The 27255-nt window shown below is 43.1% G+C and overlaps 1 protein-coding gene across 2 annotated transcripts in view; it reads left to right on the top strand.

Annotated features, from left to right (window-relative positions):
• The window catches only part of CHRM3 (cholinergic receptor muscarinic 3), a 190280-nt gene that overhangs the window by 71003 nt on the left and 92022 nt on the right, over positions 1–27255 (top strand). For both annotated transcript variants that reach the window (XR_003005485.1, XM_024761433.1), the window contains exon 2: positions 22577–22697. The gene's annotated coding sequence lies outside the window, so the exon portion shown is untranslated. The remainder of the gene's footprint in view (positions 1–22576; positions 22698–27255) is intronic.

The raw sequence follows: 27255 nt of genomic DNA, 5'->3' as shown, positions 1-27255 counted from the left end.
TGGGCTGAGGGGACCCAGAGCCAGAAGATGATCAAAGTTCTTCTTCATGAAATGTCAAATGTGGTTGAAGAGAATTTGAGCTCTGATATTTTTTTAAATATTTAGATAAAGTTTTAATATGAAGCAGAATACAAAATGTGATTAAGGAAATTTGTAAAAATAAAAATGTAAACTGTTATAAAAATGTAAGACAAATGGAAGGGATTTTTTTGCAGTTGAAAATTCCCTCTTCAGGTTATACTCCCGGTTGGCCTCCAGGGGATGCATTGTGATCAGATGCTCTTAAAGGTACTTCAGTGGAAAAGTTTCAGAAGCACTAACGTAGTATAGATGAGGAAATGGGGACCCAGGGAGGTTCAAATAGCTAGTTAGTCTAATAATAACTAACTTTTAAGAATTTGTTTTTCTAAATTAAAGTATAGTTGATTTACAATGTTGCGTTAATTCCTGCTGTACAGCAAAGTGATTATATATATACTCTTTTTTATATTCTTTTCTGTTATGGTTTATCCCAGGATATTGAATATAGTTCCCTGTGCTATACAGTAGGACCTTGTTGTTTATCCATTCTATATAATAATAACTAACTTTTACAAGGCTCTTACTATGAGCAAGTCATCGTGCACAAAACATATATCATCACATTTAATATCAGGCTAATTTTCTCAAGTCCATATCACTGTTGTTTCCATTTGGATCTGAGGAAACTGAGGCTTCGAGAAGCTGGGTAGTTTGTCCCAGGAGTCATTCTGTCCAGGACTCCACGGAGAAGCTGGGCTAAACCAGGCTGATGCACTTGGCAGCACTCAGTGTTTCCAAGGAGTGCCGTTGACAATTATGGAAATGTGTCTCGTATGAATCGGGATATTTATTCCTTCCTTGTTTCTTTCATGATAACAATAAGAAGATTAACTAGGTTTTCTGTTCAGTAACTGAGCTCCGGTTCTAGGCTTAGAGAAAATCAATAGTTTCTCACTAATATGTACTTTTCCTGCCAAGCAGCCATCAGAGTTAAAGGAAAAGAGTGTCTATAATGAGCTTTTATAAATTGCATTACTAGGTGACAGTTAATGGGTTTCATTCCTTACACAGATTGGATTAAAAAGAGTAGTACTCAGAGCTGCCCTGGTGGCGCAGTGGTTGAGAGTCCGCCTGCCGATGCAGGGGACACGGGTTCGTGCCCCGGTCGGGGAGAGTCCCACATGCCGCGGAGCGGCTCGGCCCGTGAGCCTTGGCCGCTGAGCCTGCGCGTCTGGAGCCTGTGCTCCACAATGGGAGAGGCCACAGCAGTGAGAGGCCCGCATACCGCAAAAAACAAACGGTGACTGCTCCGCTTCTCTGCATTTCAACTCAGCATTCTGGAAGCTATCCAGACATCTTCTGGATTTTTCCATGCTTGTGACACTACACCTTCCATGTTTGTGATAGCAAATATGCACTGAGCTCATCATGGGATGAGGCTAAACGTGCCTGCTGCCCCCAGATCTCCCTGGTGACCAAGGGCGGGTGAAGCAGGAACTTTAGCCCCAGTGGCAGGTCTGTTTTTCTTGTTCATTATGGCTCTCCGTCCTATAAAAATAGACCAAATTTTTCCTCTTCCCTCTAATGAATCCCTGACATTTCCAAACATGAGAAACAGTGGGTCATTTCTATGAAGTGAGATTTTTGTAGAGGTTTGGGTTTGGATAAAGCCAAGACGCTTTGAAATTATACAGTCTGACATTGCCGAGATCATCTGTAGGTCCAGGGTAAGTAGAAACCCTGAGGTTTTGTATCTCTCCCCTTAAACTAATAAACATTAAAGATGTGCTAAAGAAAAAATATGATTCTGAACCACACGATATCATCATTTTTAAATTTATTTCATACTGACGGCTGAGAATATGTAAAAATTTAACACAGCTCGTTAGGCAAGAAATACAACAGGAGCTGAAACGCCACACGGCAAGGCAGTTCAAAACACTTCTACGCCTGTGCGTTACATGCTAAAGACCCCATCCAGTGGCTTAGCGGTGCCCTCTTTATCAGCGGCAGTAAGCAGCGCCTAGCCTTTGTGAGAGTAAGAAGCTGAAGGACCCAGGACTCACTCTCCATGTAAATGGCATGCGTAGTCAGCTCTAAATCTTAATTTGAGGTTTGATTGAGAGGCGCAGGGAAGCTGCTCCACAGGAAAATCTCTCCTCTAACGAAGCCTAAAATCCACCGTATGCACACTCTGATCCCTGCTAAATCTGGCCATACTCTTCCCATTGTCTTTACAATACAAATATCCCTGAGAAAAATGATACATTAAGTTCCTCACATCACAGTGTGAAGACATGTTTTTTAAGTTTTTTTGGTGTGGACCATTTTTAAAGTCTTTATTGCTTCTGTTTTATGTTTTGGTTTTTTGGTCCCGAGGCATGTGGGATCTTAGCTCCCCAACCAGGGATCGAACCCACAACCCCCTGCGTTGGAAGGCAAAGTCTTAACCACTGGACCACCAGGGAAGCCCCTGGAGATATTTTTGGAGTCTTCCTTCAGAGCGGAGCAGGGGGGAAGGCTGTATTTTTTCCTAATGCACGGGGACACAAGGTCTTACCTTGTTGGAAGTTTGGGGTTGGGTAACTATCCTTTGTGCCGGTCCATTTTGATATAGTCTGTTGTTACAACACAAAGCCTAACACATGGCAGCAAATTCAGACAACACTGTCCTTAAAGCATATCCTGCAGGTGAACTTTGGTACATATTTGCTTATCACTTATTCACTTGGCTATAGTGGGGAACACAGAAAGAATAACGTACTTAAAAAACAGAGGGCATGGGCTTCCCTGGTGGCGCAGTGGTTGAGAGTCCGCCTGCCGATGCGGGGGACGCGGGTTCGTGCCCCGGTCCGGGAAGATCCCACGTGCCGCGGAGCGGCTGGGCCCGTGAGCCATGGCCGCTGAGCCTGCGCGTCCGGAGCCTGTGCTCCGCAACGGGAGAGGCCACGAGAGGCCCGCGTACCGCAAACAAAACAAAACAAAACAAAAAACACAGGGATGCATTTTCATCATCACACTCCTTTCAAAACCATGAGTCAGTTACCAAATCCTTTCATTTGTTTTAACATCTTTATCAGAGTATAATTGCTTTACAGTGGTGTGTTAGTTTCTGCTGTATAACAAAGCAAATCAGCCATACATATACATATATCCCCATATCTCCTCCCTCGTGCGTCTCCCTCCCTCCCACCCTCCCTATCCCACCCCTCTAGGTGGTCACAAAGCACCGAGCTGATCTCCCTGTGCTATGCGGCTGCTTCCCACTAGCTATCTATTTTACATTTGGTAGTGTATATATGTCCGTGCCACTCTCTCACTTCGTCCCAGCTTACCCTTCCCCCTCCCCGTGTCCTCAGGTCCATTCTCTACATCTGCATCTTTATTCCTGTCCTGCCATACAGTACATTTCCCAGAGAGCATGGTGTATCACCACATTAGGCAGGAATCCTGGGAAATATTTTCCTTTTTTATCAGCTGGAGCCGATTCAAAGAGCTTTGAATTTCAAGAGGTGACTCGTTTCTCTACCCATCCTCACTGATCATTTCACTGTCAAATTTAATTATGGATTAAATTCTTAAAGATCAACTTTTTTTTCTTAATATGAATTTTCTAGTCTTAGCCACTAAGGTAAAATCTGAAAGACATATGGTAGGTAATCATAGTTAACAAGTTAAATGATGCGGGCCAGCTAAGGGTATGTACCACATTGCCAAGCAGAGCGGACCTCTCATCAAGTGACGCAGAAAAGCAGGGCACCAGCTCTTCCTTTCAGAACTGTCTATTGGAGCTCCCAGTAAGTGCCTTAAGTCACAATGGCATTTGTCTGAATTTAACTCTGCTGTGGTAGCCCTGGGTACAGCAGCAGACAGACTGGTATCTTGCCATTGTCAGACTTGCCAGATTTGCCAACCAAACGAATTTACTTTTTAAACTATGATGATCAGAGGATTTATAGTCTCCAAGAGCAGTAGACATTATGCTAATGGGAGAGAGGCAGCCTTCCCCTTCTTGGGGAACATTTATCTCTCCTGGGTGATGACAGCTTTATGATTTTACTGAGAAAATCCATGGAAGGTGCTTTTACAAAATCGACTGTCTTTTGAGATATTTCCAAGGACAATGGCACAGGAAAGAGGAACCATATTATGAAGCAGAAGCTTAATAAAACTCGGGAGTGAAAAACGAGATGTCATAACCATGAGGGGAAATCGACTTTCTTTCACTTGATCCATCCCATCCCATTGCATCCTTACATGGTATCCATTGCATTTCTTTATTCATAATGGACCACAATGGGGAAGTTATTCTTCCTGTGGTAAAGCCCTGTGCATTTGCTGTTTGACATGCTCTGCTGGGAAATTCTCAAAGTTAGGGGCCTTTGAGTTGTATTGTTCCTCCTTGGCACAGGTAGAAGGGCTACCCCACCACTTCGTACTGTTGGAAGTCTTATCCTCATTTCGATCAGAACTGCCTTTTGTTTAGAAGGGAGTTTGTCTTGCAGTCAGGTTTCTAAGGGAAACAGGCTGATGGTGACCCTGACTTCCACGGCATCTTTCCTGTACATCATGTGGTCCACAGGGCATGTGCAAGTTCATCCCCAAATCCTATGACTCAGCTTGAGTGAACTGCAGTCCTTTCCTCCTAACTGGGGCCGAGGAGGCAGCAGAAGATAGAGCTCTATCATTCTTCAAAATCTTCTGCCCTAGCTGTGCACACTGATGCTTTTTTTTTGCTGTGTCACTTTGCTCTCGTATGTTTTCCTCTTGATTTCTCTCTGGCTGTGACTTGTGCAAACTCTTTTCTTCTCCTTTATCATATCCTTGTACTAATATTTCTACTCTTTCATTTCTTCTCATTCTTCCCACAGATGATTAAGTCACTTCCATCTCCTATTCCTCCAGTATCCTAAAGTCATCCTCTGCTCATTTCCTTCCCTCTTGCATTATTTCCCTTCTAGACCTAAAGTAAGTCATAATGATGAGAGTAGTAATGATTGCATGTTGAAGCTGCTGTGTTTCAGGACACACTGGGCTACACACTTCTTATTTGGCATCTCAATTAATCCCTGCAAATGAGAGGGTGGTATCATGCCCTTTTAATTGACGAGAATCAATGAGGTTCATAACAGTGATTAGTTGGCAGAGCTGCTGGTCCAGTGCAGTTTATCTGACTCCTGGTGTACAAAAAAAAACACCATAGCTTGCTTAAAGATGAGCTGTAACTCATAGGCCTCAGGTGAATTTGAACAGATATTTACACCCCTTCGCTCAGGGTATTCATTGACCTGTATCCATTGATGCAGATAAATTCCTTTTCCTGCAAACCTATCAATAATTATATATTGAATATTTAGCTTAAGAAATTCATAAGGGGCTTCCCTGGTGGCGCAGTGGTTGAGAGTCCGCCTGCCGATGCAGGGGACATGGGTTCGTGCCCCGGTCCGGGAAGATCCCACATGCCGCGGAGCGGCTGGGCCCGTGAGCCATGGCCGCTGAGCCTGTGCGTTCGGAGCCTGTGCTCCGCAGTGGGAGTCCAATGTTTTTTTCCAGCGTCTTAATAAATGGTATTTCAGTACTACATTTTTTTAAAAAACAGGCTCTCTCCTGAGTGAGTTTTGTATTTTGAAAGCTTTTGACTCCTTGGGCCAAGATATCAAGGAACCCAGCCTGCCCAGACACCTTTGACACATCTCCACATAAAGCCCCTACCCTGCTCCTGTCAGCAGGTTCCTGGGAGAGGTTCTGGGATGGAATGAGCCCTCGGCTGCCAGCCCCCAATTCAGTAGCAGCTTTTGCCCAGCTTCGAGCAGCCATCTAATGAATAAGAGGCCCGAAAGAAGATCTCAGATCTCAGAACTTGTGCTCTTCCAGTGTCCTGACTGCTTGCTTAAAATGGCCTTGGCCTCGTTCACTTAAAAAAAGAAACAAAACACTTGTGCACAGGTGTTAAGCAGGACCCTGCAGTATGGGTTGGAGTTACACCCCACATACACATCTGTGGGCCTCCAGAGATTATAATTGTTGAGTTCATCAGGAGTAAGTGGGCATATGCTTAGCAAGAAAATAGGATGGACTGCAGGAATTAAGCTGACAGCAGGAAGTGAATTAGTGGGCCAGATGCATCAGGCCTTCAGAGTAAGGGCATGTAGCGTTGCAGGTCACGTGACCTTGAGTGTGCCCACACGCCATAGGGCCAGGCTTCGTCTGAGAAATGGGCCATTACTGTGTTCACATATATCATAGAAAACAAATACATACCTGCATGCTGTTTCCCCTTCTAAAAAACTTAGACAAATTTTAACTTTCTTCTCATGGTTCAGAATAGGCAGGGGTTCTCTTGGTTTGTTGGTTGGTTGGTTTTAACTTGAAGGATAGTTGATTTACAATTTTATGTTAGTTTCTGGTGTACAACATACTGATTCAGTATTTTTATAGCTTATGCTCCATTTAAAGTTATTATAAAATATTGGCGAGATTCCCTGTGTCATATAATATATCCTTGTAGCCTGTTTATTTTATACACAGTAGTTTGTACCTCTTTAATCCCCTACCCCTATCTTGCCTCTCTCCCCACTGGTAACCAACCACTCGTTTGTTCTCTGTATCTGTAAGCAGACTAGGCGATTTTGGCAAGGAAAGTTAATCGCTGAAAGAAAAGCTAGGTATACAAGGCATCTAGAAATATTAGATGTACTTCCGTTATCTTTCAAGATGGAAAGATAATAGTTCCAGGAAGAACCATAAAGAAGCGTGTATTCTGTCATCTCTCCGTAGGCTGCTCCCTGGTCAAAGAATATTCCAAATGGCTGTGGCTGCATTGTGACTTTTGATGGTGATGATAATGAAAATTCCCATTAATGCAGTTTCTTTATTTGAGGTTAGTATTAGATGACTGTGTCTAACAAAGTCTCGGGATTTGACTAACACTCCATCTGCAGGTTTTAGTTGCTAACACGATGAAAATATAAGAAAAGAAGCAAAAGTCTTATTTCGGTAGAAGATCATGTGACCTTTTTAATCTTTAAAAATGTAGTTCCTTTTTGTTCTTTAGAGAAAGAAAAGTAGCTCCAACTCCCTAATACCTCTTTGTAAATAATTCTTCTTCTGGCCTTTTTATTAGTGGGTTTTAGTTTAGAGTTTTATGGCAAGAATAATGTTTATAGGTTGGCACAACGTAAAAAAAAATCACCTTGTTTAAAATTGTCCTACCATTTAAATATCATCATTTTGGCAGTGAATACCTTCTAAACTTATCCTTCTCAATTGTGGGCATTAAGCTCATAAATAGGAATGCTAGAGGGGGAGAAAAGGGAGTCTCTTCCAGGAGAAGAAAAGCCTTGGAGAAGTGAATGGAAAATGTTGCCTCTGTTTAGCATGAATGAGCCTGGGATTTAAATAACATTCTTCAGGCCAGATAAATAGTTTTTCTTTGGCTTAGTAATCATGCATGGCATTCAGATATTTAAGTGAAATGTTTTCTGGCTTTCCTCACTTCCTCTTTGATCTTGACGTGCCCTGTTGTATTTTAACTCATCAGCTTCACCAAATAAAAACTCTAATTTATTCTTTTTAGTACATGTAACCGAGGCAAATTTGCTGTAAGACATTGGAAATACACATAATCAAGTTTTTTGCTTTATACACACATATCCCTAAATGCTGAAATACACCAGGATAATTAAAAGTAGTCGCTGCTTGATGGCTGCATCATGAGAGATTATGATCTCATTTATTCTTTTCTTTGCTCTCTTTTCAAGCTGTTCCACAACGACTATGCATTACATTTATTTTAAAATGCAGATTTTTTAAAGAGAACTATTCCAAAATTTATTTGAATTCTTTGTTAGTAAATGTCATTTTTGAGACACTGGTTAGTTTGTAGTTTGGTGGGGTTTTTCTGTTTTGCTTTTAATTTTTATTGGAGTATAGTTGATTTACAGTATTGTGTGCGTTTCAGGTGTACAGCAAAGTGAATCACTTATACATATACGTATGTCCACTCTTTTTTAGATTCTTTTCCCATGTAGGCCATTACACAGTATTGAGTAGAGTTCCCTGTGCTATACAGTAGGTCCTTATTAGTTATCTATTTTATATATAGTAATGTGTATATGTCAATCCCAATCTCCCAATGTATCCCCCCCCCGTTATTACCCCCTGGTAGCCATAAGTTTGTTTTCTACATCTGTAGCTCTATTTCTTTTTTGTAGATAAGTTCACTTGTACCATTTTTTTAGATTCCACATATAAGCGGGATCATATGATATTTGTCTTTCTCAAGACACTGGTTATTTTGACCCAGATCTGAATAGCCCCAAAGTCCAGTTGCAGCCAAGCTCCTCTGAAGTATTTACTGCATGGGAGTTGGATAAAGACAGCCTTACAGAATGTATGCACACATCATGACAAGTCACAGCTGAAATCAGATAAGCAAAAAGGAATTGCAAGTCTATTTTGTGCCTCTCCCTTTCTGTGACCTTCAGGCAAGGTAAATCATTACAGCCCTGATCACTCAGTAGAATGCTAGCTTATTCTATGGGCAGGATTAATCTGTACCAGAGAAGGTGGGATTCATGTTGGGCATTCAAAACAAGGGAGGCAAATAGAGTTTGCCCTAGAATCGTGCTATGGGTAAGGAGGCAACCTCACGCTGCCTTTATTACATGCTATGTGAACTATTTTCACTCTTATACAGGTGATCTTTTCTAGGTCTAACGATATATCAGATCTGGAGGAATAAAGAAGTCTGTTACTTGTCACCTGGAAAGGGCCTGGTGATCATCTTTGCTGTGTCCATAGGGCTGATTAATCAAGTGTGACAAGACTGTCGCCCCTTCTGTTTCCTAAAACTCAAAATGGATCATGAAGAAGGAATCAGGGCGAACCACTGATTTTCTTCATAACCTTTAACTGTCCATAGACTCTGTATAAGCCTTTCAGACAATTGCCTAAAGTATTTGCATTCCCTAGAAACAGACTAAAAAGAATTAATCAGCTCTTCTCTGAAACCCAGCACAGGTGACTGCTCGTGTTGATGCAGTTATGGAAAAGGCTTATTTATAATACTGTCTTCTCCTATCAGTAGTATCTTGACAAGCTACCAGTGAAGCATTGCATGTTAATCTTTACAAAAGGAGGAAATAAGGAAGTCAGAACCAGGGGTCTGTGACTCTAAAGTCTATTTTTTTTTTTTTCTCCAAATGGCTCAGAAAGATCAGCCTTTGAACCCAAAAGATTTCAGCTCGGAAGTCAGTGTGAACCCCGCCTCTTTGTCCTGTCCCTCCCCCAACACTGTCCCTTCCCAGGAGTACATCTTGGGCCCACTTGTTGTTTTTCCTTTTTGCTTCAGCAAAGCCTCCTTTTGCCCTTTCAGCTGAGCTGATTTGCCACATGAGAAGATAAGGAAGCCACACACTTCTCCACCTAGGTGGTAGACAGACTCAGGAAAGGCCAAGGCAGCGTCTGCTCAGCCAAGGAGGAGCGGGTATTTGTGGCCATTGCAGTTTTCAATCTCGGGACTCGCAAAGGTTCCTCCTCTGCCTTGAGAGGCAGTGTATTCTCAGGAGGCCCACGTGTGGAATGTGGCCACCGTTAGCGTTGCGTTTATCAGCCTGGGCCAAGCTTAGGGGACCCGAGATGATCTGTGTGCTTCCGCTGTCAGAATGTAATGACTGTTCTTCCAAGTATCCTTTTGCAATCTCTGGGGCTGGGGTGAAATGCCAGCTGTGAGGTAATCCTCACCAAAAAGGGATCTGTGCAGCTTTGCATTCCCAGGCTATGAAAGGGATGCCGGAGACCTTGAAGGCCCACTTGACTGTCCTGCTGAAGCTCTGATGAAGAGCCCACAGACACTTGGGGGCCAAGTCACAGCCCGCTTCCCCATGGCCCTGGGGACCGCGCTGCTGGTATTCCAGAGGAAAGCTAGGCTAGCCCTGGGAAGTGTTGACTTCCTCCTGTGAGATCAAAAAAAGGCCCTGCCAGGGGAACACATCCCAAGATCTTCAAGGGGAATGCACCTGAAGGACTGGGAAGGGGGAGGATTTCCAAAGTACGTGCTTAGGATCCCAGAATTTAAACCTGTGCCACGTACTTCAAATGTTACTTTCCTGGAATTGATTGGAAGTTTTTTGTTTGTTTCTTTTCGGGGTTTTTTTGCGGTACACGGGTCTCTCACTGCTGTGGCCTCTCCTGTTGCGGAGCACAGGCTCCGGACGCGCAGGCTCAGCGGCCACGGCTCACGGGCCCAGCCGTTCCGCAGCATGTGGGATCCTCCCGGACCGGGGCACAAACCCGTGTCCCCTGCGTCGGCAGGCGGACTCTCAGCCACTGCGCCACCAGGGAAGCCTTGATTGGAAGTTTTGTTTCCCAGTAGCCTATCATAGAGGGCCAAGTGATAAATGTTAAATTTCAGAGTACTTGCAATTATCAGTAGTGTGTCCTTGGCCAAGTCCAAAGACACGTTGATCATTTGCTACTGAGAGCTAACAAATGGGGCTGGACTACCAAGTTGTGATTAAACACTGCCCCCTGCTCATCAGCCCTTTGAGGCTAAGGAAAATAGTTGTCCTCATTTCACCTTTCATACGTTGTAATATTGCCCTGGTAGCATTTCTGAAAATGGCCATCTGTAAGTGTAAAATTCACTGCTGAGTACCTGTACCTGTACATGTGTGTGGTTCTAACTGAGCCATGGTTTCCAGGATATCCTTAGAATCATCCTAAGTTTTGCTTCTAAGAGCATAGAGCAACCTTGCTACCTTACATATTCAGGGCATAAGCATACTCAGTACGTATGTGTGAATTTTTAAAACGTCTCCTCTCTTTTAAAGCAAGACACAGTTTATGGATTTGCACTTGCCCACGATTTGACTTTGTTGGTAAGAGCCATCCTGATTGCCAAGTCTGGGTAGCATTTCAGGGTATCACTGAGAATGCTCTGTCTGTGAACTGTGTGAGCAGACCGATGCTACAGTGAGGCTCTGCCTTTTGTGTTTCCCGGGTAGTCTGTGATTAGATTTATTTTAGCAATTGTGATGTGGCGCTCATCTGGCACGTGATAGCACCCTGACCACAAGACCTGTTGTCTTGCACTCAGGCCATCCAAGACCATGTGAAAACTATCTTCTTTGCCAGCCACTTTGATCTTGTCACCCTGGCACTGAGAGCTTCTGGCTGTTTCCTAAAGCCCTTCACGTTAGCCTCAGCCTCCTCACTCTGGTTGCTGCAACTTGGCCCTCCCCTAACCACAGCTTTCCCCCTGATCTCCTGTCACCTCCTTTGCTTCAGCCAAAGAAAGCTATTCTCAGATTCTTTTGACACAATCTGACATTCTTGATACCTTGGTTTCACTAGCACAGTTTACCGAAATAGAACGAGGATACATAAACCAAAGTCTATAAGGCATGTGTTAGTTCCGTTGGCTTCCTAACCTTTAGAAGTTAGGAAAGGATACGAGAGAATGAGACCTGCATGTTGATTCATGCTTTGCATCTTTTACATGGTTATCAGGCATTTAATGTCAGAGTCACTTTAGGAGAAATTTCAAGAGGGAGAAGGAACTGTTCCGTGTTATTTTAATCACAGTTTAAGGATGTTTTAAACCCAATTAAAAAACATGATAAAAGAAACAGAATTTATAGCATCAAAAAGTATCACAGGTGGGGAGGCAACCAAAATGAATAGAAGGTAAAGCTATTCAGTGACCACGGATACATTTTCAAGTGAGCAGCATGAAATGAAGTACAAGGCACAGAATGTGGATTAAATGACTTTTTTTTTTTTTGGCGGTACGCGGGCCTCTCACCGCTGCGGCCCCTCCCGCTGCGGAGCACAGGCTCCAGACGCGCAGGCTCAGCGGCCATGGCTCACGGGCCCAGCCGCTCCGCGGCACGTGGGATCTTCCCAGACCGGGGCACAAACCCGTGTCCCCTGCATCGGCAGGCGGACTCTCAACCACTGCGCCACCAGGGAAGCCCCTAAATGACTTTTTAAGCCACCTTTATTTATACATTCATTCACTCATTTGATAAAATATATCAAAAGCCTGATATGTGTCAGGTGGAATCCAAAAAATAAAAAATATTGTCTCTACCCTGCAAAGCTAGCAACACAAGTTACAGTTATAGGAAAGTGAGACATATAAGATACAGTGGGGATAGAAATTATAGTGGGTTCCCCATGTAAGCCCTTTAAGTCTACTTATTTTAAATACTATTTTAAAACTCATGATTTATACTAAGAAAATTTATGGACCAGTTTTATAATAATGCTAGTCTCTTTGCAGTTGTATCTATTCACTCTTTTTTCAGTCCATTTCTTAGACCTTTGGATATCAGTCGTGTAGAGAGTACACCTAGGATTCTTGTATGAACCTGAAACCATGGCTACCAACTCAGCAGCAGGGATCCTGGGATCAACACCAGAAGCAAAGCTTGGTTTCATTTCAATCATGTGTGAACTGGCTGATTGCCACCATCCTGGGGAAGGATTTTTGTCCCCTTGGAGTCTTTTGCTATAAACCAGTATCTGGTAGAAAACATCACTTCTCTTAGAGGAAAGATGATCTGGTCCCGCCATTATGATGACTCTCCAGCAGTGAGATGGGAGGTCCTATCCAGTGGTGTTGGTGATTGCTGAGCAACAGAGCCTGGGTCTCATTGAGGCATTCCCAGAACTGATGGTGAAACTTGGGGGAATTCCCTTAACCACTCGTTTGAATCTCCCCTACCAAACGGAGAATGTGCCCATAAACATGTATGTGTTTACTTATAAGATGTACGTGGTAGGGCTTCCCAGAAACTATAGAATATGTTGTTAAACATTTCACATGCATCAAGTCCTTTTGCATTTCCCACCTATGTGACCTTGGGGACTTAACTGCAATGCTGCGATTACTTCATTTGGTTGGGATTTCTCAGTGCCTTCCCCTCCATTTGGAATAAGACTGGGAAGTAGGAGATAAGCTGTTTGCTGAAGCAGTTGAGAAACTGAATATTTGCCAAAATTAGTTCATGGAGAAAAGTTTGTTTGATCAAACAAGTGTTTGAAATTCTGGTTAGTCTAAGTTAGATTTTTTTCTCACACCTTCCACCCCACCTTTTTAAGTGTAGGTTGTACTTCTTAGGACCGTTAGTATACTGATATGTATTGTGAATCTCTGAACTGGAGAATATAGTGGGCATCCTTTGCTAAATTCATTTTTTAATTGAAGTGTAGTTGATTTACAATGTCGTGTTTCAGGTGTACAGCACAGTGATTTGGATATATATATATATACTACCCCTCTTTCCTCTTTGGTAGCCATATGTTTGTTTTCTATGTCTGTGGGTCTGTTTCAGTTTTGTAAGTTCATTTGTATCATTTTTTTTAGATTCCATATGTAAGTGATATCATATGATATTTGTCTTTCTCTATCTGGCTTATTTCACTTAGTATGATAATCTCCAGGTCCAGCCATGTTGCTGCAAATGGCATTATTTCATTCGTTTTTATGGCTGCGTAATAATTTTTAAACTTGTATGGAAACACAAAAGACCTCGAATAGCCAAAGCAGTCTTGAGAAAGAAAAAAATGGAGCTGGAGGAATCAGGCTCCCTGGCTTCAGACTATACTACAAAGCTCAGTAATCAAGACAGTATGGTACTGGCACAGAAACAGACATATAGATCAATGGAACAGGATGGAAAGCCCAGAGATACACCCACGCACCCATGGTCAATTAATCCATGACAAAGGAGTCAAGAATGTACAATGGAGGAAAGACAGTCTGCAATAAATGGTGCTGGGAAAGCTAAATTCATTTTTTTAAAGAAAATTTCATGGAACTAGTTTTCTGCAGAAGCTTCTTTAGGAAGTAGTGGAGTAACAGACCAATGTATCTCCTTCTAAAACCTGCCCTCTTTCTACTGTGAAGTAAAGGCAACTTTCACACATAGAGTTGTAGGAAGGCCTTCCCAGTGACAGAGTTCTTTGCTTTTATTCACACCCAACTTCACAATAATCCTGTGAAAGTTATTAACTTGCCTTAGGAAAAAAAAACAGATGAAATTATCTCAAAAGGCCAATCTGAGATTTTTTTTGGTTGTTTAAATCCAAATTTAAATGAAAGATTATAATCACTTTAGGTGCTCATGGTCTAGAAGTCAAATGGTAAATATCAAAGTGGGGTTGAAGTTCAGTATGTAGTTTCTTTCTCTCTCTCGCTCTCTCTCACTCTTTTTCTGTCTTTCTCTTTCTGATTCTCTTTCTCTCATTCTTTCATTCTCTCTCCCTTTCTCTTTCTTTCTCTCTCCCTCTCAGTGTCACAAAATGCATATGGATTATCTAAATCTTGCGCATGGGATTTAGACAAGGCACCGTAGAGTTTATCTGATGTTATTTCTCAGCAAACTCAGCCTTCCCTGCTTTACAGTGTTGGCTGCTTCTCCTCTTAGTCACTCATAGGAGAAATAGTCTTGAGTCACATGGAGACAGATATAATGTGAGTTTCAGAAGCACACAAAGCTTCCTTTCCCTCCCCCAACCCCACCCACGGGGGAATGCACCGGTTTTCCTTTCACCTGCGGTAACTACCACGTGTACCTGCTGGCACCTTCAGCATTATGGATGTCAGTGAAATTGCCTGTAATGTTGATTTGTCTGTCATCCCAGGGATGAGGCATGCTGATGAGTGGCTGAGCTCGGGAGAGAGAGGGTCGACAGAAGGCAGCACGCAGAAGTGCTGTAAATGAGGCATTGTGTTTCAGCACAGCAAGTGGTTTCTGAGTGTGACTGAGTCGGCCTCAGAGATAGGAACAGGATTTTGGCTCCTCCTGATTCTTTTCTTTTCATTATTATTTTATTTTATTGAAGTATAGTTGATTTACAATGTTGTGTTCAGTGATTCAGTTATACATATATATGTATGCTTTTTCATATTCTTTTCCATTATGGTTTATCACAGGATATTAAATGTAGTTCCCTGTGCTATACAGTAGGATCTTGTTGTTTATCCATTCTATATATAACAGTTTGTATCTGCTAATCCCAACCTCCCAATCCACCCTCCCCCCAACCCCCTCCCCCTTGGCAACCACAAGTCTGTTCTCTATGTCTGTGAGTTTGTTTCTGTTTCACAGATAAGTTCATTTCTCATATTTTAGATTCCACATATAAGTGATATCGTATGGTATTTGTCTCTCTCTTTCTGACTTATTGATAGTTCACTCAGTATGATCATGTCTAGGTCCATCCATATTGCTACAAATGGTATGACTTCATTCTTTTTTATGGCTGAGTAGTATTCCATTGTATGTATTTACCACATCTTCTTTTTTTTAAATTTTATTTATTTTTGGCTTCATTGGGTCTTTGTTGCTGCACGCGGGGCTTTCTCTAGTTGCAGCGAGCAGGGGCTACTCTTTGTTGCGGTGTGCGGGCTTCTCATTGCGGTGGCTTCTCCCGTTGCGGATCACAGACTCTAAGCGTGGGACTTCAGTAGTTGTGGCTCATGGGCTTAGTTGCTCTGTGGCATGTGGGATCTTCCCAGACAAGGGCTCGAACCCGTGTCCCCAGTATTGGCAGTTGGATTCTTAACCGCTGTGCCACCAGGGAAGTCCCTACCACATCTTCTTTATCTCTTCATCTGTCGAACATTTAGGTTGCTTCCATGTCTTGGCTATTGTAAATAGTGCTGCTGTGAACATAGGGGTTCATGTATCTTTTCAGATTATAATTTTGTCCAGATCTATGCCCAGAAGTGGGATTGCTGGATCATATGGCAACTCTGTTTTTAGTTTTTTGAACCTCCTGATCCTTCATGTTACTGTATACTTGCTTTTCTTTCTCTTTCCTCTGGCAAACCACCCATCGATCCCTTTTATACATTTTAGCACCTCATCATGTCATCAGAAGGCAGAGATAAAGTCAGTTTTGCCAATCGAACGTCACAGAAAAGGGTTCATGAATAAAATTGAAAGTAGCTGTGTTGATTTATGTATACCCTCCTCTGTACTGTCATCGCAAATCAGAGCGTACTCATTTTCAGGACTCTCCCAGGCAAGGGAATATGTGACTTTGAACTACATTTCAACTCTCTTCACTTTGTTTTGTGGAAATTTTTTCTCCCATTTCTTTTTTTTTAGTTAATTAATTAATTTTTATTTTTGGCTGCATTGGGTCTTCGTTGCTGCACACAGGCTTTCTCTAGTTGTGGCGAGCAGGGGCTACTCTTAGTTGCAGTGTGCAGGCTTCTCACTGTGGTGGCTTCTCTTGTTGAGGAGCACGGGCTCTAGGCATGGGGGCTTCAGTAGTTGTGGCACGTGGGCTCAGTAGTTGTGGCTCGGGGGCTCTAGAGCGCAGGCTCAGTAGTTGTGTTGCACGGGCTTAGTTGCTCCACGACATGTGGGATCTTCCCAGACCAGGGCTTGAACCCATGTCCCCTGTATTGGCAGGCAGATTCTTAACCTCTGTGCCAGCAGGGAAGTCCCTTTTCTTCCATTTTTAAGCAAGTTTCTTTATTTGTAAAATGAAGAGGTTTGTCTAAAACATTCTAAGAGCCCTCCTGCCTTGTTGTCTGATTCCATATACTATGCATAAGTCCATATCTTCATTGAAATGGTACTTATTTCAGAACTTACAGTAATTGAACCCAATAATATAGTACAGTCTTTCTGAAAGCTTAAATCTTTCAGAAGAAGTAATTTGAAAAGTGGAAGGAAGTGAGCTCATAGACCCAAGTATAAAGAAAATGCCAGAATATTTGCCACCAGGTAGGTCTAGCTCAACCTACAGGCAATTAAATCAAATGTGAAGCAAAATGCTATTTGAACATTGAACAGAGGTAAATTGACTTCAGGAGGAGGAGGGAGACATTTTCATCTTGAAACCTGTATTTGATCTTGAGGCACACGTTGCCTGGGTCTCCTGCTACACCTTTGGTCCGGATTTTATGCGTCTCTGAATTGTACTCTTAATTGACTCTTCTCCAGATGAATGATGTGTAGTGACAGCACTTCAGCAAAATCAATGTGGCACTTTTATCTCAATGACAAATTGGACAGTAGGCCATTACAGTTCATCAGACTTCAATACAGTTCATTCTGGTTGGCCTTTTTTTTTCCTTTTTGGCTAAGAGTCATCTAGGAAGCCAAAAGAAAGAAAGAAACAAGCAAAAACAACAAAAAAGGGGCTTCCCTGTGGCGCAGTGGTTGAGAATCCGCCTGCCAGTGCAGGGGACATGGGTTCGAGCCCTGGTCCCGGAAGATCCCACATGCTGCAGAGCAGCTAAGCCTGTGCGCCACAACTACTGAGCCTGGTGCTCTAGAGCCCACGAGCCACAACTACTGAGCCTCCGTGCCCCAACTACTGAAGCCCGCACTCCTAGAGCCCGTGCTCCGCAACAAGAGAAGCCACTGCAGTGAGAAGCCTGCGCACCTCAACGAAGAGTAGACCCCGCTCGCCGCAACTAGAGAAAGCCCGTGCACAGCAACGAAGACCCAATGCAGCCGAAAATAAACCAATAAATTAATTATTAAAAAAAAAAAAAGAAAAGAGAAACGACAACAACAGCAACAAAAAAAACAAAGCCAGGCTTCTAGTCAGCTTTCTCCCCTCAGACTCTCCTCCCAATTTTGTATATCCAGAGGATTCACCCACCAGTTAATGCCATCTGGATGCTCTCATAGCTGGCAGAGCCACAGGGCTGCAGAGAAGCTTCTAGAAGGCAGAAAAGGCTGCACCTCAGTATGATTGATGTCTGCTGCTACCCATTCCCATGAGGCTGATTCAGGCTAAGGGAATGTGTTTGCCTTGCTTCAAAGAGATGGTCTTTCCTAATACAGTGTTGCTTTACTACTCCAGCAGGAATGCTCCTTTTTTTTTTTTAAATCCACATAATCCTGTTTTCCTGAGCAGAATTATTAATAACTTCCAAGAACTCCCTCACTAATCCCACGGAGAGTCTATAAGTAAGATCTATAGTGAATGACACTGTTTGAAGGAAGGCAAACTGAGACACAGGTGGAGGGAGAAAAAGAGTCAATGTTAGCCTTTCGGATACCAGGCTCAGAACTTTGCTGGCCGTGCCTGCCTGCCCCTCTCCTGGTCCAGGAAGTACAGAGCAAGGTGGATTTCTTCAGGAAGTCACCGGGAGGTGGAATTTAGTGGTTAGGAACAGGGGAGTGAGTCCACCTGGGCTCAAACCTTGGCCCCTTTATTGGCTGTGTGACCTGAGAAACTACATCCAGCCTCTCTGTGCCTCACGTTCTTTATCTATAAACTTAGGGATATTAGTACTTCAAAAAGCACTTGTTTCAAAAAGCCTTGTGAGGATAGATGAGCTGATTATGCCAAAAGCTTTGCAGAATACTTGGACATAGAAAGTGCCACCTAAGAGTTCGCTGCACTCGTGACCCTCTCTAGGGAGCCAGGAATGCCCATCATGGAAGCTCCCTGTTCAATTCTGAAGACCTACTTAAATCCAGGCTAGCTCTTCGTTCAAGGTCTCCTTCCCTGAGTCTTTGCACAACAGCCTTTACCTCCTTACCTTCCCCTTCCTAACAGGGGTTTCTCAGTCAGTTTGATGTGAGTCATATTCTCTAATGGTCCCCTCCCCAGAACTGCTGAAATTTTCAAGATAGGACACAGCCCCACTGAAATCGTCATGGGCCAGAGCTCCCCCTGGGTCCTTGGGACCACCTAGAGTCTTTCAGACTTTCCCCCAGCTCTTCCCAGATGATGCCTCCCCCTAACACATAAGCACTCACATGCACAACCTCCACCCTCACCCCCGACAAACCCACTACTCCACCCGCTGGCTTCCACAAACTCGCACCAATTTCTCAGCTCAGATCTTTAAATCATAAAGAGATTCCCCCCTCTCCGGACTCAGGGAACTGCAATTCAGTCAAAAAACAAGCTCCACTGTTACCGTGCCCCTTCCCTGTTCAAATGTCAAGAGACACTTACTTGCCATGGAGCATTAGAGACATGGCTTTCTTTTTCTGAGCCTGTTTCTGCACGCATAAAATGGAGATAATAAAGCCTGTTTCACACAGAGGTTTTGAGAATTAAATGAATTAATAGTACCTGTGGTGTCTGCCACACTGTCTCTGTCTACTCTGATGGCCACCACAGACTGGGTGGCTTAGGCTACAGTCATGTATTCTCTCACATGTCTCAGGAGGACAAGTTCAAAATCAAGATGCCAACAGAGTTGGTCTCGGGTGAGATCTCTCTTCCTGGTTTGCAGGTGGCTACCTGCTCATTCTATCCTCACTGCCCTTTCCTCTGCGCATGCCTAGAGAGAGATCCCTGGTGTCCCTTCTGTATTAGGGGCCTACACTTATGACCTTATCTAACTTTAATTACCTCTTTAAATGTAGCGTCTCCAAATATGGTCACTTCGGGGGTTAGGGCTTCAATGTAAGAATGGGGGCAGGGGGGCAGCATGGATACACATTTCAGCTTACAGCACACATCATAGTAAATGATATTCACTCTCGCCCTTCCTGTGCTCCTCCCACCCGCTGGCAACCCCTTGGTTTCCAGTTATTAAATCAAATGTATGTGTCCCTCTTGTCCTAGAGTCCTGCCTCACGTGTAATCGGTTGACTGAGAGCCACAGTCCTGCGTCACGCATATGGCCAGACTCCCAAGGGCCAGGGTACTCTGTGCTCCTGAGAGCACCTCATGTTGTAGGGATGTCAGTCATCCTCTCTGCCACCCACCACTTAGCGCACCTGCCTGACCGGAGCCCACCGCCAAGCTGAGTAGCAGTACCCCTCTGGGAGATCTGCCCTCCAACCAGTGTCACCTGGAATAACGGAGGCTGGTGGGCACGGATCCCACAGTTGCAGGTGTGCATCTTAGGACCCCTCTGAGAGGCACATGGTCAGTTACTTCATCATACGCACAGGAAGGGTTTGGGTCAACACTTTCCACAGTTACATCTCTAATATTTCTAGAGATCAGCTATCATCTTGGGACCTGTGGTTCCTTCGGAGGGAGAAGAGTAGCAAACAGATAGATCTACAATCCCTTGCTAGCTCAGCCTGCATTTGACCTCAATTTTCTACTGTTTTCTGGCCATGTTGAGAAAGATAGTTAAAGACATTGAGCTGCATATATACGCATTTAAAGGATCAGGGAGAGTTGATTGGAAAGTTAAATGCATGTACAAAAGCCTGTAGAAAAGATAAGTGTGAAGATTAAAGTCATTAAGATGACTGTGGCAAGTATTTGCTATGTGGAAATGTTCATTGAAGAAACGTGTATGGAAAAAATCTCACTGAAGCCCTGTTACCGTGAGCTCTGACATATGTCAGGCTGCTAAATCAGATACCATCATCCTGTTAATGTGTCGTTTACAGTAAAGCTTGAAGTGCAGAGCAGGCTAGAGGTGTCTAAGAGCTGTTTTGCCCTGCCAGTCATCCTTGGTTCTCATAAATGAAGAGGCTGTGTGACTGATCTGGGGTCCCCTACTCCCCTCTGACCCTGGTCCACACCCTTTTCACAGTTCATCTCTAGACACTGTCTCAGGGGCTTCCCCAGAGACAGCTACCTGCCCCTGTGCTCATAGGGCATCCAGGACACGGGCGAGGCCGCACCCCATGTTCATCAGGTGGGCAAGACCTGCAGGGTGTTCAGATAATCCATTTTTGAATCCCCAAGCCCAGAAGAACCAGTAGTTCTACAGCACAGTAAATAGGAAGATACCTCACAGATCTTCAAGAGAGACAGCAAAACAAGTGGCCAAAAATTGTGCTTTTTCTGCTTTACATTTCGGGGCAATTTTGTATTTCTTTAAACAATCTCACACTAAAGCTATAGCCGGGCTTCCCTGGTGGTGCAGAGTTTGAGAGTCCGCCTGCCGATGCAGGGGACACGGGTTCGTGCCCCGGTCTGGGAAGATCCCACATGCCGCGGAGCGCCTGGGCCCGTGAGCCATGGCCGCTGAGCCTGTGCGTCCAGAGCCTGTGTTCCGCAACGGGAGAGGCCACAGCAGTGAGAGGCCCGTGTACCGCCAAAAAAACAGCGATAGCCATTTTAAAATGGCCACAGCTAGATGTGTATATTGTTCATTAGGGACTCACACAACAGAGGCATTGAATGAGATTTCTTCTCGTCTCTCCTTACATTCTCTTGCATCGTTAAACTGAAGGCAGACTAGAAACGTCATGACCCATGGTGATTCTTGTGGGCTTATTTCTATCTTCTGATGTGCCTCCGGACCAGCCAAGGAGGTGAACAGCAGAAAGAGCTGCATGTTCTGATGTAATAGGTTAGGTGGTCCTCCCAAATCAGAAGAAAGCATCTGTAGTTCAGCTGTTGTTAAAATTCAAGCCGCCTTATTTACTTTACGGAGTGTCCATCGTGTAGGATAAAGTCGGCCAACTCTTTCAGTGATACTGTGGTTAGGGTCTGTAATCAGTCACATACACACTGATCTCTGCCTGGTCTAAGGAGCAACAGCAAGTCCCATCCTCTACCCCAGTTAATCTGCTTTAGTATGTGGAGCGATCTGACCTGTCTCCAAGAAAACAGGGCAGTGGAGGCCCTCTGATTCCTTTACTTGGAGTCCTTGCTGGTCTTGAAGCGACTCTCCACTCACATCAGTTATCAAGATATTCCCAGATTCTGGCGCACATTTTGAAGACACTCACTTCCATTCTGCACTACCTGGTGCTGCATGGGAAGTAGAAACCAAGAGCCAGGAGCCAAGGGAGTGTCAGTGATGAACGGCAGAGGAGTACAGATGGGCCCCAGGCCTTATGCGTGCTGTCTCCCAGACATGTCGAGGGCACATGTCGATGTGCCCTCGACATGCACACCAGGGCTCACTTCCTTGTGGAATGCAAAAGGGGCATATTTGAAACTGCTTTATTGAAGGTTAAGAACAGAATCTTTAAATTCCAAAATCAGAATACAGTTTTCTAAAACTGCACTTTGAACATTCGCAAAGAAATAGAGGAGAAACATTAATGGGAGTATTTCTGGATGGAAATCTAACCCACTACATTATAATGCCATTCAAAAATTATGGCGGGCTTCCCTGGTGGCGCAGTGGTTGAGAGTCTGCCTGCTAATGCAGGGGACACGGGTTCGAGCCCTGGTCTGGGAGGATCCCACATGCCGCGGAGCAATTGGGCCCGTGAGCCACAACTGCTGAGCCTGTGCGTCTGGAGCCTGTGCTCTGCAACGGGAGAGGCCACGATAGTGAGAGGCCCGCGCACCGTGATGAGGAGTGGCCCCCGCTTGCCACAACTAGAGAAAGCCCTCGCACAGAAACAAAGACCCAACACAGCCAAAATAAATAAATTAATTTAAAAAAAAAAAAATTATGGCACCGTCACCAACACAATTAAGTATTAATAATTTCTCTTTGTCCCAGCAAAGATTATAAAGCAGAAACTAACACACCATTGTAAAGCAATTCTGCTCCAATAAAGAAGTTAAAAAAATTATAATAATAATAATTGCTCTTTTATAACCAACTAACAATACATATGACTTAATTCTGATGCTGGGATTCCCGAACAGTGTCTTATAACTTGTATTTGTGTTTGTAAAACAGGATAGAAAACTAACACAAGGCTAACTAAGAGGAGTACCAGGAACTGCAGGAGAAAAGCTTTTGGCTGCTTTCCAGGGACTGTGCATTTGTTTAACCAGAATCTGTTTCAACACGTGTAAAGGTGGGTGTACAGTGATGATAACTTACCCAGCCTGAAATGTGAGTATATTGAAGAATCGTTATTCTCCAGAAACGCAGTGAGTACTTCTTCAAATAACTTTTGCAACTAGAAAAATTGCCAACACAGAAGAAAAAGTTTAGACTGAGACCCAGATCTTGCTTTTCAATATCAATCCAGGAAGGTAACTTTACAGTTATACTTAAGTTAATTATTATATAACCTTAGTAAACAAAGATTCCTATTATCTATCCCCACGTTTACCCAAACGTGCGAGGCAAAAAAATATGTATAAATAATCAATAGGAGTGAAACTTGTGTTCTGAACACTAAGACCATTGCTGAAAAATGAGACGTGGAAATGTTTTTCATTCAGTTGTGTCTTTGAGGAGCCTAGGAAATTTGCACTGTTTGCATCATTACCTGAGTAACATAGGTACCCAGAGTAGCAATGAAACAGTAAAAAAAAAAAAAAAATCAGTGAAAAAGAAAAAAAGGACATGCATGGAGAACCAAACCCAACAGCTGTAGTTTCCCCACAGTTATAAAGTGGCAAAGAGATAGACTAGAACTCTGGTCTCAAAAAAATAATAATTAAAATAACAATAATAATAAGGAGGAGGGTGAGAAGTTAATATCAGAAAGATTGGTTTAGTCAGGTACTCAGAAGTTTGAGAGTGAAATGTTACAAACCAATGGTGGAAAGTTTATCACAGATTTATGCCAAAGTGGGATCATTGTCATTATACATAATCTAATTTCAAAGCACTGTATCCTACATTATATTTAATAATTTTTAAGAAAACTTGATGAAGGAGGCAGATAAGGTGATACCCCTCCAGAAACTGAGGCTTGGAATCAGTGACATAATGGCATTCAAGCTAGGAATGTAAAAACCAACAGCCTTATGGAATAATAGAGCCAGAAAAGGCCTCCAGGTACCACGTGGTCATGCCTGATCCCTTTAAGCAGGATGATAGCTAATGCTCCCAAGAAAGTTGACAGGCAGATGGTGACAAATTCCCCTAGCCTTGTTCCAGGAAGGCCACTTATGTGATGCCCAAGGCAGAGCCTGGCTTTCGCTCACTTCTGTGCATTCTGTGTATCCAGCAAGTGGACCATTATGCCTTTGTCCCGGCTCCCTTCCCTCTCAGCCTCAAGTCAGTATCGTCAAGAGAATATCATTGATTGCTCAGAACATTCCCCATGAAATAACTTACTAATGAGTCCAGGTCATCTTTAAGAAACTGTTCAAAAAATAGGTATCACTTTATGATGCTGATAAAATGAATTATTTTTCTCATAAGTAAGCAGTTTATGGGAGGTGTTTCAAATAGGAAAGACAGAAAAAGCAGACAACTCCAGAACACATTTTTTAAGTAAAATGACAAACTAGGGAAAAAATAGTTTTCCAAAAGGAATTAAAGAGAAAACTGCCAAGCAGAGAGAATGTCAAATGATACTAAACGAGGGCAAATGCGGTGAAGAAAACTATAACTGTGCAGCTGTGGGCGGAACCAGATCAGACGCTGACCTTCCACAAACACCTAAAGAACACAGCTCCCGAATAATAAATGTTGAGAGTAGCTGGAGGGGCCCCTGTGTGCCTGGGCCGGTGCCTCCTCGACATGTGCGTGGCTGTCTGCTACCCGGACACGGAAGGCCAGACCGGGGTTGGTGCCTCCAGCCCACACTGGCGATGCCTCATTTCACTGCAGTTTCTCATGGCATATTTATTAACTATCTTTGATCTTTATCGTCTAAAACATCTGTTTTTTTTGTATTTTGGGTTTTTTTTTACATCTTTATTGGAGTATAATTGCTTTACAGTGGTGTGTTAGTTTCTGCTTTATAACTAAGTGACTCAGTTATACATATACATATGTTCCCATATCTCTTCCCTCTTGCGTCTCCCTCCCTCCCACCCTCCCTATCGCACCCCTCCAGGCGGTCACAAAGCACCCAGCTGATCTCCCTGTGCCATGCGGCTGCTTCCCACTAGCTATCTACCTTACGTTTGGTAGTGTTTTTTAAAAATATATTTTACTGAAGTATAGTTGATTTACCATGTTGTATTAATTTCTTCTGTACAGCAAAGTGACTCAGTTATACATGTATATATTCCTCTTCATATTCTTTTCCATTATAGTTTATTACAAGATATTGAATATAGTTCCCTGTGCTATACAGTAGGGCCTTGTTGTTTATCCATTTCATATATCCTAGTTTGCATCTGCTAATCCCAAACTTCCAGTCCGTCCCTCCCCCACCCCTCTCCCCCTTGGCAACCTCGAGTCTGTAAAACATTTGTGTGATATCCTGAGTCTAGGATTGGAAAACCTTATAATTTCATTACCAGTAACACCATGTTGAGGATGATATGTGCTAGAAATAGTCAGCAAACATATTTATCATGTTCCATTTAGGACCCGAGAATACACAAGGTGGACTCAGTCCCTTCAGCCAGGGCGTTTCCAACATGGAAGTGTAGACTAAATTTTCTTCCCTGGCTTAACACGTAAAACCATCAAATCCCAGTATTCAATTCTAGTGCAGTGCCAGTCACATCCATTTATCGCTGGCACGTAATCACATTTAGGGGAAAAAACTAAAACCTCTACTGTTTGTGTATAAACAGAAGATAATTAATGAATGCATTGTTTCTTTTTTTTCCACCCTGGAAGACGTAAAGATAGACTAGTCTAATATAACAAAATAAGCATATCCATTAATTAGAATCATGTTTGTGTTCCTTTTTTTTTTTAAACTGAAGTATAGGTGATTTACAATGTTGTGTTATTTTCAGGTGTACAGCAAAGTGATTCTAATATATATATATATAGAATTCTTTTTTCATATTCTTTTCCATTATGGTTATTACAGGATATTGAATATAGTTCCCTGTGCTATACAGTAGGACCTTATTTTTTATCTTATCTATTTTATACAGAGTAGTTTGTATCTGTCAATCCCAAACTCCTAATTTATCCCTCCCCAACCCCTTTCCCTTTTGGTAACCATAAGTTTGTTTTCTATGTCTGTGAGTCTGTTTCTGCTTCTGTATCCTTTAGGATGGCAAGTATCTTAATAAGAAAATATTGACTACAGGCAAGCCTTGCAAAAGAAAGGTAGTGATTGAGAACACACTCGGGGCAGAGGGAAAGAAATTAACACCTTGTTAAAATACCCATCGGTTATAGAAAGTTAAAGTAACTTAGAACAAACTAGCACATTTGGGTATTGACAACAGATCTAAACAAAATCCTAGCCAATGAGTTCTAGCATTTTTGTCTCACAGATTCTTCCTTTTTAATATGTTTCAGATCCAATACCTTTGTTATTTCTTAGAGCTATGCCAGCCAGCCCTAATTCCTCCAGATAAAACCAGCAACAACAGCATTCCCTTTTAGCCCATCTTCATCAGCAACAAGCATCTTTTGCAGCTGTATGCGCATGAGGTGCCTCTAGGAGATCACTTATACATGTATTTGACAGATGTTTACTGAGTGCCCCTGGGTGCCAGTGCAAGTACTGTTTGCTGGGCATTGGGTCACAGTTGTGGGCTAGGCCTGCCCTCAAGGGACGTACAGTCCAATGCATAGCTCTTCAGTTCTAAGAAACTCACTTTCTCATTGTCATGATTTCTTTGCAGAAACATGAAAATCACGATGTTTAATGTTTCATATCAATTGCATAGCATGTTCCTCATTTATTCTGGCCAGTACTGTATGTTCTAGCCTAGACACTGTCCCACCCGCATTTTACCCCCCCCGCGTCACTCATTTCTCAACGTTTATGATTATTCTGTACACGATACTAATAGGCCAAGTGCCCTCCCTGAGTACTGCTTCCACACTCTCGCTACCTTGAAAGCGCCACTCAACAGTGTCCTCTTCTGCGGAGCTCCCATCTGACGTTAAGTGCTTTCCACGGTACACTTAAGCACTTGCACACCGTTCTCATCCTATATCTTTGTTTCTCTGTGACTTTAAGCCTTTTAAAATTGCACACACTCTGAAGAGATACTTGCACACCCACGTTCATGGCAGCCTTGGTCACAGTACTCAAAGGGAAGAAGCAACCTAAGTGTCCATGGACAGAAGAATGGAAAAACAAAATGTGGTGTATCCATACAGTGGATATTACTCAGCCTTAAAAAGGAAGGGAATTCTGATGCGTGCTGCATTGTGGATGAACTTTGAGGACATTATGCTGTGTGAAATAAGTCAGTCACCAAAGGGCAAATACTTTATGATTCCACTAATATAAGGGACCTAGAGGAGTCAAACTCATAGACAGAGGAAGTAAAATGGTAGTTGGTTGTCAGGTGCCAGGGAGAGTGGGAACAGAGAGTTATTGTTTCATGGGTACAGAGTTTAGTTTTGCAAGATGGAAAGAGTTCTTGAGATGGATGATGGTTGCCCAACAGTGTGAAGGTACTTAATACCACCGAACTCTATGTACACTTAAAAATTGCTGAGGATGTATTTTATCATAATTTTAAAATGTGTTTTTAAAAATTACTCATACTCATTCCCCCACCCCACTCATTTGTGAATGG

Source organism: Neophocaena asiaeorientalis, unplaced genomic scaffold, assembly GCF_003031525.2.
Source record: "Neophocaena asiaeorientalis asiaeorientalis breed wild unplaced genomic scaffold, Neophocaena_asiaeorientalis_V1.1 scaffold166, whole genome shotgun sequence".
Taxonomy (NCBI): Eukaryota; Metazoa; Chordata; class Mammalia; order Artiodactyla; family Phocoenidae; genus Neophocaena; species Neophocaena asiaeorientalis.
Note: the sequence above shows the minus strand (reverse complement) of the source record. Positions and strands in the feature narration are given on the sequence as shown.